Source organism: Pygocentrus nattereri, chromosome 30 (genome assembly GCF_015220715.1).
Source record: "Pygocentrus nattereri isolate fPygNat1 chromosome 30, fPygNat1.pri, whole genome shotgun sequence".
NCBI lineage: Eukaryota > Metazoa > Chordata > Actinopteri > Characiformes > Serrasalmidae > Pygocentrus > Pygocentrus nattereri.
The window spans coordinates 5,147,300-5,168,691 of record NC_051240.1 but is presented as its reverse complement, the minus strand read 5'-3'; the positions used below and the strand labels follow the sequence as shown (position 1 = coordinate 5,168,691).

Here is a 21,392-nt window from a genome sequence, read left to right as displayed (position 1 = left end):
CAGAATTCCAGTAAAGACAAAGTTTTAACATTATTGTAAAAAACTCCCTCAGAGCTGAGGAAGAAACCTTGGGAGTGTGTGTGTGTGTAACTGTGTGTGTGTTTTTACTGGGCAGCCAAGTGACCCCTGACTGTGTAGGGGAGAGTGTAGCGGTCAAACCTGCTAGGAGCATCTGGACACAAATTCGCTCTCTCGCGCTCTCGCTCTCGCTCTCGCTCTCGCTCTCGCTCTCTCTCTCTCTCTCTCTCTCTCTCGCTCTCGCTCTCGCTCTCGCTCTCTCTCTCTCTCTCTCGCTCTTTCTCTCGCTCATCTCTTTTTTCTTTCTCTAACCCTCTCACTCTATTTTTTTAATCTCTTTCTCTTACTTTCTTTCTTTCTTTTTCTCTCCCTCACTCTTTCTTTATTTTTCATTTTTTCTTACTCTTCTTACTTTTTCTTACTCTTTTTCTCTCCCTCCCTGTCTTTTTCTTTCTTTCATAATTCTCTCTCTCACACACTCACACACACACTCACACACAGTGTACTGGTTTAGTTGTAATGTCCTTCACAGTTTAAACACTATGTGTGCAACTGAAAGAGAAAAAAAAAACAGCGAGAAGATGAAAGGAGAAATGGCAGACTGCTCTTCCTCTTCGTCGTTTATTTCTGTGTGTTCCTGTTTGCTGCCCGGCCTCACTGCTGTCACGCAGACCCTGCACAGGTTTTTAAACCAACTGTTTGTTTGTTCACTTCCTCACAGTCATAAAGCCCCAGCCTGATTCGTTTCACTACTGTACAAAAGGAGGTGAGGACTCGAGCTCATTTACCTGCTTTACTGAAGGACAGCTGTGTTTACTAGAGAATCTAGAGTTAAAGGTGCAGCCTGCAATTCTTAAGTGCTACATTTCAGTTTAAGTTGCACTCTGTATTTTATTTAGCGCTACACTTCATTTGAAGGTGCAGTATGCATTTTTTTAGTGCTATATTTTAGTTAAAGGTGCAGACTACATTTTCATCAGTGCTACATTTCAGTTAAAAGTGAAACCTGCAATTTCTTTGTGCTACATTTCAGTTAAAGGTGCATTCTTAAAATTTTTTAGTGCTGCATTTCAGTTAAAGATGCAGTCTGCATTTTCTTTAGTGATGCATTTCAGTTGCAATTTCTTTGTGCTACATTTTAGTGGTCAAACCTGCTAGGATCATCTGGACACACACACACACACTCTCTCTCTCTCTCTCTCTCTCTCTCTCTCTCTCTCTCTCTCTCTCTCTCTCTAACCCTCGCTTTTGCTCTATTCTTAAATCTCTCACTCTCTCCTTTCTTTCTGAAACCTGCAATTTCTTTGTGCTACATTTCAGTTAAAGGTGCATTCTTAAAATTTTTTAGTGCTGCATTTCAGTTAAAGGTGCAGCCGTCATTTTCTTTAATGCTACATTTCATTTAAAGGTAAAATCTGCAATTTCTTCATGCCTGTGTTACTGTTAAAGATGCATTCTGTTCTTTCTTTACTGTACAATTCAGTTAAAGATACAGTCTGTGATTTCTTTAGCATTAAATTGTTGCTAAATATAAATCTAGTGTAAAAAAAAAATGACTAAGTTTATATACTCTGTATGCGTAAGTTTGCTCTGGAAGGGTCACACCTGTAGAACTATAGTAGATCAGAGTCAGGCATACTGCTCCTACTACTACTAATAATAATGTTTTATAAAGGATCTTTTACAAATTGACATACAATCTAAATATAATAGACGTACTGTAGAAATTACACAAACCCTGTACACTGACTGCACTCTGATAGTGTTTGTTGTTGCTAAATGTACATTTATTTTCTTGTTCTGTTCTAGTACTTTTTGCATATGTAGTTATTAAAGGGATTTTTTTAAAGGAATTAAAGGAATTGCTGCATAAATCATTGTGTGCGATGTAAACAGTGATTCTGGGTGGTTTGGGTGTGAAATGGTTCAGATTTCTTTACAGTGGTCGTGATGGGAACCAGGGGTCGTCATGCCTACAACATAAATATAAATAAATAAATATTTTATTTACTATCCAAAACCACCAGTAGACCTACACGTGTCTTCTGAGTTTTATATGGGAATTTTCTTTCGGAATTATTTTGCCTCACAGCACCCTGCATGTATCCATTTGCACCTCATTAATTGTTTTTAAAAATATTAAATATTCTGAATACTATGTTAAAACAGTGTCTCAGACATCAGGCATCATGTTCACAGTAAGGCTGAGTCTGGTGAGCGCAGCTTCTGCTTCTCTCCATCTTTACCTTCTAGCAGCAGTCTGGCCTGGCGGGCAGGTTTACAGCAGGTGGGCATTGAGAGTTCTTCACTCATGACTCAGCACTTCCTTCTCCTCTCTGTTTCATGCTGCCACACTCGTTCGCTCAGGGCTACCCTTGTATTCTTTCTTCTCTTCTCCCTCATTCATCCCTCCAGCCAACCACTTCGGTGTGCTGTTACTTTTTTAGTTTAACCACTAGCGCTCTCTCTCTCGCTCTCTCTCGCTCTCGCTGTCTCTCTCGCTCTCTCCCTCCTCATCTATCTCTTCACATTCTCTCTCATCACGTTGTGTCTACTTTCTTCTCTCTCTCTGTCTCTGTTTCTTTCTCTCGCTCTCTCTCGCTGTCTCTCGCTCTCTCTCGCTCTCTCTCTCTCTCGCTGTCTCGCTCTCTCTCTCTCTCGCTGTCTCTCTCTCTCTCTCTCTCTCTCTCTCGCGCTGTCTCTCGCTCTCTCTCGCTGTCTCTCGCTCTCTCTCTCTCTCGCTCTCGCGTTCACTCTCGCTGTCTCTCTCGCTCTCTCTCCCTCCTCGTCTATCTCTTCACATTCTCTCTCATCACGTTGTGTCTACTTTCTTCTCTGTCTCTGTTTCTTTCTCTCCGCTCTCTCTCTCCTATCCTCTCTCGTGACATTATCTCTACCACTCTCTCTCTTATCCTCCCTTTTTTCTCTCGAGTTCTCTCTTTTTGATTCTTTCTTCTCTATTATCTCTCCCTTTTCCCTCTCTGTTCTCTCCCCTTGTTCTCTTTCTGTAGTCTCTCCCTCTCGCTCTGTACTGTTTTCATTTCTCTACTCCCTCACTGTCTCTCTCTCTCTGTATCTGTACCACTCTCTGTTCTTCTCTCTCTCTCTCTTTCTCTCTGTGTGTGTGTGTGTGTGTGTGTGTGTGTGTGTGTGTGTGTGTGTGTGTGTGTGTGTGTGTGTGTGTGTGTGTGTGTGTGTGTGTGTGTGTGTGTGTGTGATAGGTCTGAATTGGTGTGTGTGATCAGGTTCAGTGGGAGCTGAGCTGTCATATAGACTCTGTTCTGGCCTACTGAGCACACACTCACTCTCTCCTATTCAACTCAGCAGCGTAATTGATTGCTCTGGGACACCCAGCGCACTCTCCTGTGTGTGTGATTTGTACTTTTCTCTCTCTGTGGGTTATTAAATTGTATGTAGGTTCAGGTTGTGTGTGCGTTTGTGTGAGAGAGATGTAGCTGCTCTGCATCTGAGAGCGAGATGATGTTGAAGAGTTTGAGGAACTACCACAGGAAAAGACTTGCAGGCTGATATGAGATAGACGGCTGCTGCTGGGGTAGTGCAGGTGAACTGAGCCAAACACACAGTTATATGCAAAAGTTTGCACACCCCTGGTCAAAACACATTATTTTTGTTGATTTTCTAAGTGTAAATAATGTGGTGTTAGGGTAGAGTAAGACACAGGGGAGGCCATGATTTCCACCATGAGGAGGGTTCTGTATTAAACACCAGGGCAGAAAGGAACATGCAAAGCATCAAACTCATGGAGGAGGTCACCACCTACCATAGTAATCACACTGAAGGTGACCAACCCCCAACACAAAATACACTAACTAAACCTGCATAACTAAAACTTTATACTAACAAACAAGAACATTTAAACAGCATTAAATCCATTTTAGGCGGCCTATGGCCGCTCGCATGGCCTCGCCTTCTGAGCTACTCGGAGCCTGCGCCAGCCAATTGCCATAAAATGTGGCCTGTGCAAAATTTGACACATTTTCTATTTTAAGTTTTACTTTTTTCCCATATTAAACTTAAAACAAGCAGAAAAAGTTGCAGAAAAAAAATATTTCTGATATAAGTCTGATAAATGGCAATATATGGATTTCAAATGATATATAATATATATATATTTTGTGTGTATATGTATATATATATATATATTTGAAATCCATATATTGCCATTTATCAGACTTAAATATTTTTTTCTGCAACTTTTTCTGCTTGTTTTAAGTGTTTTGAGCCTCCTCATTTCAGGGGCTCAAAAGTAATTGGACAAATGAACTTTATCATAAATAAAATGTTCATTTTTTTAATACTTTGTTGAGAATGCTTTGCAGGCAATGACTGCCTGAAGTCTGTAACTCATGGACATCACCAAACGCTGGGTTTCCTCCTTTGTGAAGCTTTGTCAGGCCTTTATTGCAGCTGCCTTCAGTTGCTCATTTGTGGGTCTTTCTGCCTTAAGTTTTGTCTTAAGCAAGTGAAATACATGGTCGAACAGGTTGAGATCTGGCGATTGACTCCGTTGCAGAATATTCCACTTCTTTGCCATATAAAACTCCTGGGTTGCTTTCGCAGTAAGTTTTGGGTCATTGTCCATCTGCACTGTGAAGCAACGTCCAATCAACCTTGCTGCGTTTGGTTGAATCTGAGCAGAAAGTAAATCCATGTGCATGTCAGAATTCATCCGGCTGCTTCCGTCTTCTGTCACATCATCAGTAAACACTAGTGACCCAGTGCCATTGGAAGCCATGCATGCCCATGCCATCACACTGCCTCCGCCATGTTTTACAGACAACTCTTTGTAAAGGCTTTTTCTTCACCATGCAAAAGATCCTGTAATTATCCACCACTGCTGTCTTCTGTGGACGTCCATGCCTTTTTGAGTTCCTGAGCTCACCAATGGGCTCTTTTTTCCCCAGAATGTACCAAACTGTTGATTTGGCCACTCCTAACATTTCTGCTCTCTCTCTGATGGATTTTTTTTCCAGCCTAATGATGGTCTGCTTCACTTCCATTGAGAGCTCCTTGACCACATGTTGTGGGTTCACAGCAACAGCTTCCAAATGCAAATGCCACACCTGGAATCAACTCCAGACCTTTTACTTGTCTAATTGATGATGGGTTAATGAGGGAACAGCCCATGCAGCCCACGAAATAGCTTTTGAGATAATTGTCCAATTACCTTTGTTCTCTTGAAAAAGAGGTAGCTACATATTAAAGAGTCATAATTCCTAAACCCATCCTCCAATTGGGATGGGAATTCCCTCAAATTAAAGCAGAGAGTCTGCACTTTAAGCTCATGTTGATTATACAACTGTAAAAACTTGTTTCACTGTCCAAATATTTCTGGGCTTATCTGTATGTGTGACCCATTACACTACACAGTGGTTGGTTAGTGTAGTGGTTAACACCTTTGCCTTCTACACTGTAGACTGGGGTTCAATCCCCCACCTGGGTAAACACCCTACACTATACCAATAAGAGTCCTTGGGCAAGACTCCTAACACCACCTTGGCCTCCCTGTGTAAAATGATCAAATTAAGTCGCTCTGGATAAGAGCGTCAGCCAAATGCCATAAATGTAAATGTAAATGTAAATTTATTTAACAATATAAGACTGAAAAAATGATTTGTATATGGATGGCGTTTATGTCATGTAAGCTAAGATTTCAATTTATTTTCTTGTTTTTTCCACATCTGCCCAAATGAACTACAAATTAGTATAATAGCTACATAACCAAACTCTAAAACCCCATGCACATTGTAAACTATGCAATAAAGTCTTTAACACATGATATAAATTAAAATATTTTTCCCTGACACATTTGAATATTTCAGCATTTAAAAGCAAACATAACTGCACTGGGATGTCTGTGACTATGTATTAAAATATCGTTATGTGCAAAGAAAGAGGCGTATCTCCAAAATAGTTTACAGGAGAGGGCAAAAGCATTCTTAACTTTCAATGTAAGTTAATGTAAAGGGGTTTAATTCCAGGCAGTTTTGTAGTATTTCTGTTGGTTCATTCATCATGAAATTTTAACACGGTGCAAAGGAGATCTGCCGTGCTCAAATGATGCAGAATAGTAAAAATGGGAAAAAATGGAGATACATAATCTCACTGTCCAAAAAAATGCATCATCCACATGTCATGCATATATATCCAGTATTTTATACTTATATCAGTTTATAGTATATGCCTGGCCCTTTATGATATATGTGAATCTATGGACATATATCAGATTTCTGTATGGGTCGATCTATCGATGGGTCGATTTTCTTGAAAATGTATGCTGCACACTCGTTTGACTGTGTTTGAACATATTGTAACACACAAAATGCTTTTTTATTTTCTAGTGACCGCCATTCATCAACCTGGAAGGAAACACCCCCCCCCCCCCCCCCCCCCATTTCATCCAGATCATTTGAGGGAGAACTGGCTATGTTATTAGACTATGAAATGATGTAAATTTTTTGGTACATATATTGGTGTGTGTGTGTGTGTGTGTGTGTGTGTGTGTGTGTGTGTGTGTGTATATATATTACAGCCTCTTTTAAATGCAATTTATAAATCAGCCTGCAGCAGCCCACTCACACTAAAGTTCTCTTGTATTCAGCCTGGGCACTTTTTGAATGAGGCACAGCCAATCAGAACAGAGCTCATTTACATATATTAGGTGCTGTGTGTAAAAATAAATAATGAAGGGCTTTTGCACAACACAACTTGATCTACAGTGCCAAACGGTTTACTAAAACATTTTACTGACACCAAATAAAAAGTACAAAAAAAACGTTTTGCTATGTTTTGATACTTGAAAAAAACTAGATTAAAAAATAGATAAAGTAGAGGGTGAAAATTAGGTCATAGGTCACTATTGACTTGATTTGAGCATTTATGGGTTAAATTAATACATTTTAAAAGGGTCTGAAATGTGAACAGAAGGAATTCATCCATCATTCAGCCTTTCAGTCCCTCTATTGAGCTTTTGTCTGTCTGATTGGTCCAGTGATCAATCATTAGGTCATTAATTACCTGTCATGCATCGGTCAGGTTGGTCAGCACAATCTCCCCCTTCTTCCCCCGACTCTTTAAGGTTTATTTTCAAAAGCACTAATTAGAAACCTTTGAAGATGGAGTGACGCCAGGCTGTGTGTACTGACACATCACTGGACGTTCATTTACGGTTAACACATCCTGTGCAGAGAACACATTTTAATGCACACCTACGCCTGTGCCATGTAAGATTATCGTGTTCAAATTATCCGGAGAATGAAAACTGGCTAAAATATGGTTGAACGTGTGCTGCTGTGAGTCCCCTTGTAAAGTCATTTAAAAGTCAGAGGCATCAGGTTAGGCGTTTTTTCATACCACGTCATACGTCTTTATGTATTTACATCACACATACGGGCTCAAAAGGAAAGTCCGGCTCTATGATCACAAATGATTACAAAATCAACATTATACTGATAAAGATGTGATGACAGTAGTAGAAAATTCATTCAAATCCTCAGAAGACATGTCCTTCACCAAGTTTAGACTCTTTGAATTATCAGATTCATACACTTGGGGAAGGGGGCCGAATCACAACCCGCGCTACAAAATATTCTTCCACACATCACGTGCTGTTGCACATTTCCACCAGAGAGGTCTCCAAATCCCAAAAACTTACACAGTGCAGCTTTAAAATCAGCAAATAAATAGAACTTGTGCGCAAAATCAGATGAAAAAGCTCATATTTGTGTTCTCTGTGTAGAATTATTAGTAATATCATTACTGTGTTGTTAACTTGCATGTACTTTGATAGGTGGGGGGGTGGTTGGGCGTGTAGTTCACTGATTTTCATTTGTTTAGATTTTTTATTTTTTTTGAAGAGCTAAGGAACACTCCCATTGGTCAGTCCTCAACTTTTAGCTTTAGTTATTTAGTTTACTGAGAAATACTGCTTTGTGAAAAAACTGACTCTGCAGAAAGTTGGTGAATTCTGCGCACTATGCCCCTCAGCATCCGCTGACCCCACTCTGTCATTTTACGTGTCCGACCACTTCGTGGCTGAGTTGCTGTCGTTCCCAATCACTTCCACTTTGTTATAATCCCACTGACAGTTGACTGTGGAATATTTAGTAGAGAGGAAACTTTGCAGGTGGCGTCCGATCACGGTACCACGCTGGAATTCACTGAGCTCCTGAGAGCGTTTGGAAGCTGGAGAACAGAAAAAAACATCCGTTAAATACCTGGTTGCTTTTGACTTATTTATTTTTATTACTGTTATTGACAATGTTTTGTCTATGTTTGTATTTATTACACATTGTGCCATTAATTGAGCTGCTTCCATGCTGACTGAATGATAGTTACCAGCACATATATTGTGTGTGTGTGTGTGTGTGTGTGTGTGTGTGTGTGTGTGTGTGTGTGTGTGTGTGTGTGTGTGTGTGTGCCCTTTATGTTTACAAGCATTCTGATTAGGTCTTTACAGAATTGTTAGAAGCAGTTGAAGGTCAATCGATATTGTAGTATCAGGGGGGTGGTCTCCATGCCTAGTTTGCATGCATATGCATATAGACCATAAAGACTTAAGAGAGTTCTGTTTTAGTAGCATTTGGTAGCAATGCTGTGATTTGTTGGAAGGCAATCAAGTGATTTAGAGAGTTTTGGTTTGCTTACCATAATATAATTTACTAGCCAGCTTAATGAGTATGTGCAGTTGTTTGGGTCAAGGCGATACTTAATCACGATTAGCTTAAATGAGCGTTCTCACTATTCAATAAATGCCTTTCTTCCATTATGAGCTTTTTTGTCTGGCGGCAATATTATTTCAAATAATAACCTGTTCAGACAGAGATTAGATTTGATATTTAACGTTTTGTGTTTTTGGGAGCAACAAGATCAATAAGTGTATTGATAAAAGATCAAGATTTGATCACCACCTAGCAAATAATGGATATACAGGCCATTCATTTAATTAGAACTTCACTGTGGATGTCGGATTACTTAGATCTTCATTCTTGATTTACAGCTTTATCAGTTGTTTGGAAATCTTCTACAGCCTTATTGACCATTCCTGTCACATTCAACATTTCTTCTCTTTATTTACAGCTTTCTACTCACGCTTTGAAAGCTGTGAAGTTGTGTTGAACTTTGAGCATATTAGAATCATGTTATGCATGTATGTATGTGCAGCAAAATTGACTATTTTATTGAAAATGGTGATTCCTTTGAAACAGAAGTGTGTGTGTGTGTGTGTGTGTGTGTGTGTGTGTGTGTGTGTGTGTGTGTGTGTGTGTGTGTGTGTGTGTGGTTTGGCTTTAATGCGAGTCTGAGATCAATATGTCCACTGTAACTGTGGAATGGTGTCCCTCAGTAATCAATGCTTAACTGATGAGTAGCATGGACACTGCCTGGAGGGAGGAACTGACCTGCTAACCTGCTTTAGACTTTTAGGATGTTGTAGGTGCACTTTGTTGAGTCAAGCTTTAACAGGGTTCTCGCTATAGGCAAACGTTGCAGGTGTGATCAGGTTACATGACAGATTTGAGTTTTCATGCACGTTAGTGTCACTGCTAGGTTGAGAGCAGTCCGCCACTCAAAATCTGTCCAGCGTAGTGCTGACTGGGGCCTATGACACATTTTATTCGCTTTTTAGATTTTATGAAATTACATTTTTATCAAACTTGGCAAATATGCAATTAGAAAACAGCTGCAAAGTTAGCCTTGTTAACTCTGTGTGGTTCTAGTTAGCTGACAGTTAAGTTAAGTGATACTTTTTTGATTCCACAAACGGGGAAATTCCACCTCCGCATTTAACCCATCCGTGAAGTGAAACACCACATACACACTAGTGAACACACACACTTGCCCGGAGCGGTGGGCAGCCCTATCCACAGCACCCAGGGAGCAGTTGGGGGTTAGGTGTCTTGCTCAAGGACACCTCAGTCATGGACTGTCGGCCCTGGGGATCGAACCGGCAACCTTCCGGTCACAGGGCCAGCTCCCTAACCTCCAGCCCACGACTGCCCCAAAGTTGATTTGCAAACGATCAGATCATGTTTTGAATCGAAAACTTAACATGAATTAGAGCTTTAAGGCTAATTAGCTGTAGCTGGGTAACAGTTTCTACGTTAGCCTATTTAGCTATAGTAGCCTTAACCATTGATTTATTGGCCTAAAATTCATATTTCGAGTCAAGCGAATAATGAAACCCACAACTAACTGGATTTACCCTTCACATACGCCCAGACATGAAGAGGACAGTGGGCCACTGTTGATGACAAAGCTGGCAGCTCACTGGCTTTTTTGCACCGCGGTTTCTGGGCAGCCCGCTGGCGGTTACGTATTAGACATATTAGATGTACTAGACATATTATTAGACAAAAAGCCACTTTTCATCATTTTCGTCTCACAGTCGAATTGACTTATTTGTCCTACATTTCTTTCTTTCGTTATCCTTTATAAATTAGTTAAGCAAATACATTTTAACAGTAATATCATAAATAAAGCTGGTTATACCGCTGTAGCCAACCTATCAGTGTCAGCGCCAACATTTTCAATTAAATCATTCTACATTAGACCTGAACATTAAGTAATATTTCTCTTAATTTATTTCCAAAATAGAAGTCCGTGTGAATTTAAAATGTATTTGAAGAGACTAAGAACTAGTTAGGTCTTGTATGCAGGACAGTAGTCTGGGTGGTCTGAGGGGACCAGCAGTACCGTATTGTCAGCGGGGTGCCGACCTTATCAAGCCAGCAGACCGATATGTTTGCTATCTGTGCAGTGTCCTCATGAACTTTAAGCCTTTAGCTAACGCTAAGTAACTGTTCTAAGCCTAATGAGCTATAATGGCCTTAACCGATTGATGGGCAAGCGTACAGTTTGGAACATGATGGAACCCAAAAATTGCTGGATTTGGCCCCTTTCACAAAGTGTCCCCGTGGCTGGAGCTTTAGCATTTACCCCGATAACAGGCTGGTTAGCTATAGCCTTACACAGAGGTTGATGGTGCTAAAGAAGGCAGCTTGCTGTTAGGCCAACCACAATGGAGACATTTAACTTTACATGCACTCATAAAAAAACATGTTACTAGGTTTCTTTAATAAAGGGAGTGATGATGTATAGCATGGTGAAATGGTTCTTTGGATTGATGGAGCACCAAAAAGTGTTCTCCTACTGTTACAATACCATCCTTGTAACAATAGAACAATGATAGAACCCTTTATAGAACTATTTTCAAAGAGGTTCTATATAGAACCTTATGTAACCCATTTTCCTTTAACCTGAAGAATCAGTTCACCATGCAAAGAACTGTTAAAGTATGAAATGGTTTTATATAGAATTCAAAGTTCTACATGGAACTATTTGTTTTACTAAAGAACCCTTGAAGAACCATCTTTTTAAGAGTAACGCTGAAGCAAAGAGTGGGCTAGTTTGGTTTTTGTGTGGAAGATGCAGGAAAAGCTTTTGTCTTCTTGACCTGCTTTCTTCTGAAGCTGCTGCAGAAGCTTTGGCCGCTGCCGGCTGTGTTAATGCTGAACCTTGGTTGCTGCTGTTGTTTTTTTTTTTCCTCTTTTTAAAGGCCCTGTCAGTAAGCAACTCGTTTCTCTGCCCACAGAGGTGTTTTTGTCCACTGTGGAAACGTTAGCTTGGCTGATATGTGGGCCACCAGATGGTACTCCCACAGCACGTTCAGACAGGCTGGATAAAACCCTCTCCGCTCACACCCGAGGACAGCTCTTCAGCTGAGGCGCTCTGTGTGTGATTGTTTAGTTTACTGTACATCACAGTGCATTAGTGCATTGATCTGAATGTGCTGATAATTTTCAAACATTAATCAATTTACTCACCATGCTTGTCCACCAGTGTGTTCTTTTGCTTTGTAGGCTTTATGAAACAGTAGAAATGCTGGGAAAAAAAACTCATTCAACATGAAGGGGAATCCTGCCAAACTTTTTCAAAATTACTCCATAATTTAGTGTTTAAGATGCAAACAGAGTCATTTAGAGTGGTTTGGTGTGAAATGGTTGATTGTAGAGACTCGGACTTCTTTACAGTGGTGGTGATAGGGGGAAAAAGGGGGGGATTTCAAGAGATTTTTTAGTAAAGTTTGTAAAGACCATGGTTCTGTTTTGGACCATGAATTCCATATAGAACCATTTGCGTGCTAAAATGGTTCTTTGCATCGTGAAAAGGTTCTTCAGACTGATGTAAAATGTGTTATATATGGTTCTATATAGAAACTTAAAAAAAAAAAGGCAGAACTCTTTTTAAAACAAATGCAGAACCCTTTTTATTGCTATATAGAACCATATGCAGGACGTTCTCCATCAATCTCAAGAATAATTTCACCAAGCAAAGAACCATTTAAGCATAGAATTATTGCCGTTCCTGAAGATCCCATGAAGAACCATGTGTGCATGTCTACAACTCAAACACAGCCATTTCCACAACCTCCAGTGAGCCTACATTGACAGCTCATTCAGTACAAGTCTAGTTATGGTCCTTAATCTGTCGCAAAGAAGAGAGGAAAAAATGTAATGAATCAAGATTGTCTGATAAGCCATTTCCCGTTAGATGTGATCACGTGGTGCAATATCTGTGTGTTGATTAGGTGTTTCATTAAACTTCATGAAAGTTGAGACTGTTGCAACTTTATGGGCCGAGTTGCAGGATGCATGTAATGCATTTTGCATTGCATGTTTCATTAAGTTGCATTAAAATTTCACCACATAAAGCCTTGACTAAACAATTTGTCGTTGTCCTGTCAGTGATTTGCACTCCTAATATTGAGCTATTAGCAGTTTTGTTGCCTCGTTCCAGTACGCAACCAATAGTGGCAGGTGAGTGTTGCCATGGCGATAGCATTGCCAGCGTAAATGAACAATTATGAAATGAGAGCTTTAGCCTGTTTTGTAAGGTTTTTGGTTTTCTACTTATTATTGTACTGGGAGCTCCTGGACTTCAGCACGGAGACTTTGGCATCTGTGGCAAATTTGGGAAAAATTAAACTCTTGCCGGAACGTTCCTCTGGCTGTTACGGTACACTGTCTTTGACGTAAATGCAACATTAGCTGTTTTTAACTGAAAGCTCTGTACTCACTTAAGAATGGGTACAAGAAAGTTCTTCAAGGGTTATTTAGTAAAGATAGTGGTTCTGTTTAGAACCGTGAAAAACATTTGCTTAAATTGAGTGAAATATTTCGTCAGGTTGATGGAGAATGAGAGTATGGGAATAAGAGTAAGAAGACTGGGACTTGGACCTGAACTGCACTGGTAAACACAGAGAAGACCGTTCGACTGTTTTCCTGGGTTCATGCGTCAGACAGGTTGAAGATTATGAGCAGAAGTTCACAGCCTGGTGTGAATTTAAATTTCATTTATTTTCAAATTTCATCAAATTTAGTTTATTTTAAATTAAATTTAGTTCATTTTAGGCCAAAAACACAGTAGATTAGCATGAGCTGTGTGTTACTGAAGCTGTATTGGATGAATTTCTGATTCTCACATTCATAATTCATAGCACTGCTGTGAGTGTGTGTGAGAGGGAGAGAGAGGGAGAGAGAGGGAGAGAGAGGGAGAGAGAGGGAGAGAGAGGGAGAGAGAGGGAGAGAGAGAGAGAGAGAGGGAGAGAGAGGGGTTGCTTTGGTATAAAGTACAGATTTTGTATGTTACCTACCACTTGTACCCCCGTTTATTTGTCTGTCTCCATTTGTCTGTCTATCTGTTTTTCCATCTGTCTGTTTGTCTATCTTTTTTCACTCTTTCTTTCTGTCTGACGCTGTCTTTCCATTTTTCATGCTCTCTCTCTCTCTTTACCCTTCTCTCTCTCTCCCCCCTTACTTTCACTCTCTCTTTCTCTCTCCCTTTTCTCTCTTCTCTCTTTCTTTTCCTCTCTTCCTCTCCATTCTCTCTTTCTCTCTCTGTTTCTCTCCCTCATCTCTTTCTATTTTCTATTCCTTTCCTACCTCTCTCCTCTTCCCTCTCTCTGTCTCTTTTTCTTTTTCTCCCTTCTCTCTTTCTCTCTCTGTCGCTCTCTCATTAGTATTCACTCAGGCTTCATCAGCTCTACTCTTTGTCAGAGTGCTAATTCTACTTTTCTTCCTCCTCTACTCCAGAATGTTTTTCTCTCTCACTCTATTCTTCTTGTCTTCTCTTTCATCCTTTGTTTGTTTGTTTGTGTAGGCTGGGCAGTTAAGCTCTGCCAATGTTGGGGGTGTAAAATAGACCTTTATTTTTGGCTGTTCATTTGATTTTGTTTACTTTTACCTTCCTCTCTTTGATTCAGGCCTCGTTTTTACACACACACACACACACACACACACACACACACACACACACACACACACACACACAAACACCAATCTGTAAATGATGTGATATAAACTAATGAATTAAAATCAAACTTTAAACATTTAAAGGGGAAATCCACCAATTTTTCAAAATTTACCCATAATTCAGTGTGTGAGATGTAAACACAGTGATTCAAAGTGGTTTGGTGTGAAATGGTTCAGATCTCTTTACAGTGGTGGTGATAGGAACCAGGGGTTGCCATGACTACAACACAAATGCATCCTTTTTATTTATTATCCAAAACCATCAGTGACCCTACACGTGTCTTCTGAGTTTATGTGGAATGTTGATGATGGGAAACGGTGGAAAATCCGAAAGTTTTTCTTTGGGGACAAATTTGCCTCACAATGTCGTACATATTATGTATCCCTCCACCGTTAATGGATATTAAGGCAAAAATCTCAAAACTATCATAAAACAGTGTCTCAGGCATCAGCCAGTGTATTCATAGCATTCATGTAGTAACTTTCTGTGAGGGAGCTTTTGGAAGTGGACATCTGGATCCTGTCACCACCACTGTGAACAATTCTGACTCTGCACTCTTAAAAATGTGGTTCTTTAAGGTTTCTGTATAGAAAATGGTTCTATATAGAGCCGTGAACACTCAAAGAATTCTTTGCATGATTAAAGGGATCTTTTAGATTGATGGAGGTTGTGCTGGAGATGGTTCTATATAGAACCTTTTATGAAAAGAGTTCTACGTAGCCCCCAAATGGATTCATCTTCTATTGTTAAAAACTTAATGTTGTAACGGTAGAAGTCGTCTTTTTTTTGGTGCTATATAGAACCATCTATAGCTCATTCTCCATCAGTCTGAAGAACACTTTAATCTCAGAAAGGGTTCTTTGAATATTCATGGCTATTTATAGAACCTTTCTTTACTAAAGAAGAATCATATTTTTAATAATGTAAACCAGAGCAATTCACACCAAATCACTCTGAATGACTGTTTATATCTTGACCAGTTAGATATGCTGAAACTTTGGAAAAAAGAAAGGCGGTGGGCTTCCCCTTTAAGCTCAGTCCTTTGAGAAATGTGGTGTTTTGCCCACAGGTGCTGCGGTGAAAGGCTTTTGCATCGTATTGGTTGATGTTGGTGCAGATTTAGGGCCCAACTGGGTCACGTTATCCAGCATTACTGGAAGGTTTTCACATACATGCCTTCTCCTGTTTGATTGAAAACACGCAGGCTTTCTTAGATTCTTATTTCCAGAGAGGTCCACCCATACTAACCACCTCCTTAAACCCCAGACGGTCTGAATAGGCTCCCTATTGGCCTGTACAAGAAAAGAGGGCAGCAAACAGTCAACAAATTGCATTTAGACGTTTAAACAAATAGCCTGCAGCTCATTGGCTGAGCTGCGGCCAAACTCTCTGGGAGAGGGACTCAGGAGGGTACATTCCTTTCCAGATAATTAGCTTTCACTCTCCCTCTGCCCCTCTACCCCCCCTCTCTCTCCCCCTATACTCCCTCCTTTTCTGAACCTTTTTCTTCCTGCATGTAGTGGCGTGATGTGAAGATCAACGTGCATTCTAGCAGCGATGTGGGAAGGTGTTGTAAGTTGAAGTGATGACATTTTAAGCAGTATATACATGATGTTTTCCGTTTCAATCACAGCAGAATGTGTCATGCGGCACTATAATGAACTAAGAGATGACAATATATACACATAACCGAGCCATTAGACCACTGTTGCGCATCTCTTGTTCACAGTGGTGGTGATGGGAACCAGGCGTCCACCTCTAAAAGCTCCCTCACAGAAAGGTATTACATGTAATGGTTATGAATACGCTGCCTGATTGTTTAAGACACTGTTCTACGATAGTTTTGTGATAGAGTTTTGGTGTGAAAAATCTTAATACGTGTACTGTAATCCATTCTCGGTGGAGGGATAAAATAGTCCCCGAAGAAAACTCATTATTTCAGAGTTATCACTATTTTCACCCAACATTAACACTCCATATAAAGACTCGTGTAGGTTTACTGCTGGTTTTGGATGGTAAATGAAAAGGCTGTATTTGTGTTGTAGTCATGGCAACCACTGGTTCCTATCACCACCACTGTAAAGAAATCTGAACCATTTCACACCAAACAACTCTGAAAGACTTTGTTTACATCTGAGTGATGGATTTGTTTTAAAAAAAATGAAACAATTGGTGAAATACACCTTTAAAATAGTACTAGACTGCTTTGGGGTTCAGAACTGGCCTCTGTCTATGCACACACTTTTCAGACGTTGTTGAGTAAAGGGATTTGACTTGCTGTAGCAAAAATTCTGAGTTGACAGCTACTGCAGGATTAAAAGAAAATGTAAATAAAAATATGCTACACTCACTGTAGTTTTCTATTACTATTATTGTTGTTTTTAGCAGTTGCTGTCCTGAAATCATGAGCCCCTCTAGCACCCCCACCTCCTGTATCCCTGCTTTACACTATATTAAAGTAATATTAGTGTTTTACAACCTAATCTCTATCTGCTGCGTCTGTGATGTGCAGTCAATCACCACAGACAACAGTTTACATGAAAACTACGGTCTCAAAACACAGTAGAAGCCACTGAGCAGATACTGAATCATTTACCCATAAGCCCTCTGTTTTCAGTGCAGAGGGACAGGACTGTGCGTTGTAACCGATTGTATCTCACAGATGCAGCAGATTCCAATGAAAAGAGGTTGAAAAATTACGAATGTTTTTTATTTTTATTTTTATTTAAATACTGTCATGGCATTTGTACAGACAGCAAATAAGCTCAGTACACCAGTGTTCAAAAGTTTGGAAGTGTTTTCAGTAATACATGATACAATAATATGAAAAGAGTGATGGGATATTATTTATCTTTTAGAACTTCATGTTCACAGAATTCTTAAAACATTAAATAAAATATTTAAAAATAACTTTTGTTGAAAAGTTTGTAAAATTTAAATGCACATTTTACAAGTTATTATTGGACATAAAATAACCAAAATTGTAAATAAGACAAGTGATTCCTAACTTTTGAACGCTAATGTACTTCAGTGTTGAATGGGTAAATATGAGTAAATAAGGGTGTTATGTTTGTAAATGTCTGATGGTAGCAACCCGCCCGGGGTTTCAGGGTTGGTTTTGTGTTGGTCCTGCTGCAGAAGCTCGGCGCTGAGGTCTGAGGTGATTGGTTCCTTGTGAAACACTGAAACTCGGACAGAAGCCCAAAGTGGGTCAGACTCCTCAGGCTGAGAAACTAGAGAGGAGCTGAAACCCGACACAGAAACACAGCAGGAACTGACCGTAATACACCTGCTGATTACACTGTACACAAACAACCAGCAGAGAGGGAGAGAATGAACAGAGAGAGAAGGACAGAGAAAGATAATAGGGGGGGGAGTGTAGACGAGAAAGAGAGGAGAGAGAACACAGAGAAAGCCGGAATAGAGAAAAGCGAGAGAAAGGGAGAACAGAGAAGGAAGGAGAGACAAGGAGGGCAGGAGGAAAGGGAAATGAAGAAAAGAAAGGGAGATGAAAAAGAGGAAAAAGGGCAAAAAAGAGAAAATGAAATATGGAAAGAAGGGAGGGGAAAAAAGAGAAGGAAATCCAGGAAATGAAAGAAATGGTCAAAGAAATAAGGAAGAAAAGAGAAAAAAGGGGGGAAAGAAAAGGTAACTTTCATGGTGAAATGAGAGAAAGAAGAGAGCTGAATGAAGGAGTGAATGATTGAGGGGCTAAAGAGCAGCAGAGCTGAAGACTTTAGAGAAAAGTACTTCCGCTGGATTAAGAAGGAAAAAGCACATCGGGGTGGGGGTGGGGGTTGGGGGGCTCTGTATCTCATGTATCCCTGTGAAGTCGTCTTTATTTGTTAGTTTTTTTTTTGGGGGGGGGGGGGGGGGGGGGGGGGGGGGGGTGGGGGGGGGGGGGGGGGGGGGGGGGGGTGTGGTGGTGGGGGTGCAGAGGGTAGAGACAGGGGTCATTACCTCCTGCAGTTTCAGCAGGAAAGAAGGCCAGACAGAAACACACAGACCCCGACTGTGGACCCTCACTAATCCTTCATAACCTTTACACAGTTTCCACACAGTTAACTTCTCTACCATAAAGGCTTAAAGGATGCTTCAGGAAATCTACCCCCTTTTCCTGCCCTTTACCCAGATATAGCGAAGACATGACTGGTGTCTGAAGTTTGCTTTATTAGCTTTAGCACCGGAGCTGCAAGGCTAATGTAGCTAATAAGTAGTGGAAGCTAATACCCCACCAACGGGCCTTTCTTCCATTTCTGCATTTTTAAAATTTTTCTTCTGCTAAAGCTACAACAGTAACAGTGATGAAGAGTTTATTCAGCTTATTCAAGTGTTGGAGTTTAGGGCATAAACAGCCTTTTCTCAGTTTCAGTGGATTGTCAGCTGATGATGAGCAGAGGAAAATTCGTTTGTGCAGTTAACAAAGGAATAAACTTGGCCATGCAGAGTAAAATGACCTCTGTGCCTGCATTTCACTGCTGCTGATGCTGCTGACATTAACATGCAGTTCATGCTTTAAAGTTGCTGCTTCAGCCGCTTTCAGGGGAACAGTTTTCATCTTCTCCCTCAAAGGCTGTCGGTATCTGAGCGAGCGAGTGCTCAGCGGGGAGTAGATGTTCGTTCAGTGGAGCGGAGCTGGTCTGTTTCATGTAAAACATCTACAGTGGCACTAAAGACCACGATGATTAGCTTTTTGCTAACTAATTCCTTGTGAGTTGTGTCATCATCTCCAGCTAACATGGCTAATCTAGCATTTTGGTTATAGGATTTTTTCCCACCTCCATCGTTTTATCTCTCTGTAGACGTTAACTGACGTTACTGTACTCTGGTAGCTGTGAAGGAATTTTTCCACTAAGTATTTATATGCTTTATTTAGTTTGGACTCCTGAATTGTTGTATGTTTGGATCCACTACAATTCTGGACACATCAAATTCCAACATTGGCAGCTATGACAGAGATGTGAACTGAAGGGGTATGAACGGCTGCATTTCTGAGGTTGATGACTGTCTGAAGAAATTTTTACCCAGTGTTTACACACTTCTGTTTCTTGTGAAAAGGATCTATTAGCGCGATGCTAACTGCATGCCTTAATCATTTCACTCGCCTCAATCCGTGTGGAGTTGTTCAGTGTTTCTAATAGACTTGATAAGGTAGTTTCTGACACTGGGACACCGTTATCTATACAGTAAACTAAAGGCGTCTTCTTCCTAGAATTTTTTTTCCGCACCCAAGACTCGTTTGCTATGCGAGTTCGGTATATCTGGTCAAGTGTCAAAGCTGTTTTCGAGCATGGGAGCGTCCAGACAACTGATATCTGGTCTTTGTGAAATCGATGGTCTGGGATTCGCTTCCAGTGAGCTCTGGTGCGGCCGTCTGCGTGTGTGGAAGCTATCCACTCCCAGCGCCGCGTGCCAGGCAGCGTGATTGGTTCATTATATGACATGACTGCTTTGATTTATTGCATCACTTCTCTTTTGGAGTTTCGTAACGGGGCGAGACAAAGAAGTCCACTGCTGTGGACAAAAAAGTGCTGTTCTTCACCACTTCAGTGTTGGTATCCAAGGAAAACAATAAAAGCAGCAGATGGTGAAGCTAGTGCTCATCATTTTCATACCTCTGCACAGATAAGTAACATGGAATTGTGCACTAGGACACTTTGTACTTCTTTCTTTGTTGTATGACAGTTCATGCTCAGCACTGCAGCGACACTGACGTGGTGATGGTTTTTAAACACTATCCACTCACTATCCACCCTATTAGACGCTCCTAACTGGTGTAAAGTCAGAGACGATAGCTCAGCTGTTGCTGCACAGTTTGTGTCGGTCATCCTCCAGTCCTTCATCAGTGGTCACAGGGCACTGTTAGCTGGATGTTTTTGGCTCTCAGTCCAGCAGCAACACTGAAGTGTTTAAAAACCTCAGCAGCACTGCTGGATCAGTGTCTGATCCACTCGCACCAGCGCGACACACACTGACACACGTCGCCATGTCAGTGTTGCTGCAGTGCTGAGAATGATCCACCACCCAAATAATACCTGCTCTGTGGGGGTCCTGTGAGGGGAAACAAAGTATGCAGCGAAACAGATGGACTACAGTCTGTAACTGTAGAACTACAAAGTGCAGCTATACAGTAAGAGGAGCTGATAAAATGGACAGTGAATAAAAACAAGGTGCTTCATGTCTTCAGCAAATAGACAGAAACACGTGAGTCGCTTCAAACCCTGCTGACATTGTAAAAAGTTATATTTCCAACATAAACAGGTGATTTGTTTTCCCTCTGAGGTCACCTGCACGTCCTTCAGGTGTGTTTGCTCGAGCAACTGGATTGTTGACTCTGTAATGGGGGCAGGAAGGCGGAACACTTTAACTCTGAGCTGTGTGGAGTCATTACTGTCACTGTGCTGTACTGTTTAAATGTAATTATAGCATTGATTACATAAGGCATTTAATTGTAAATTAAGTCCGATTTCCACTCTGTATCAACACGTTTGAGTCTGTTCTTCTGACTTTTTCAAACAACTGACAAAAACTTGGCAAAAATAAAGGATGTTTTTTTTTCTTTTTCTGATGCACAAAAGTAACTTCATCAAATTCAAATCATAAAATGACTCCTATGTTAGTTACAAACACAGATGTGTTGTAGTGTGGAACTGTATTCCATAAATCCGTTGTCTATATCAATATTATAACGTCATGCAATAATATTACTAGGGCTGCATAAAATTATGCAATACAGTTCTTGTTTACAGTTAAACCTGCATTTTAATATTTTATTCATATTTATTGAAATCCAGAAGAGCAAATCGTTCAGGCGACTCTAAACTATCTGCTTTTTTTTCATTTTACATTGGTAACCCTACAAAAGTGAAGTGTATTTCTCTATAAGGCTGATGCTAAATGTTTGCAGTTGTATGCAAAGCATTTGTTTGTTGATTCTCTAAGTGAAAATAGGTTCCTCTACAGAAAACACACTTCTGCCCATTTTAAAGGTGCAATGTGTAAGAATTAGTGGCATCTAGTGGTGAGGTTGCAGAGGTTGACTA

At 40.5% G+C, this 21,392-nt stretch overlaps 1 protein-coding gene across 2 annotated transcripts in view; it reads left to right on the top strand.

Annotated features, from left to right (window-relative positions):
* The window catches only part of rab11fip4b (RAB11 family interacting protein 4 (class II) b), a 77,260-nt gene that overhangs the window by 5,539 nt on the left and 50,329 nt on the right, over nucleotides 1-21,392 (top strand). The window contains exon 1 of one of the 2 annotated variants that reach the window (XM_037536460.1): nucleotides 13,141-13,287. The exons of the other annotated variant lie outside the window; for it this stretch is intronic. The gene's annotated coding sequence lies outside the window, so the exon portion shown is untranslated. Of the gene's footprint in view, nucleotides 1-13,140; nucleotides 13,288-21,392 lie in introns of those variants that run through there. 2 annotated transcript variants of the gene reach the window in all.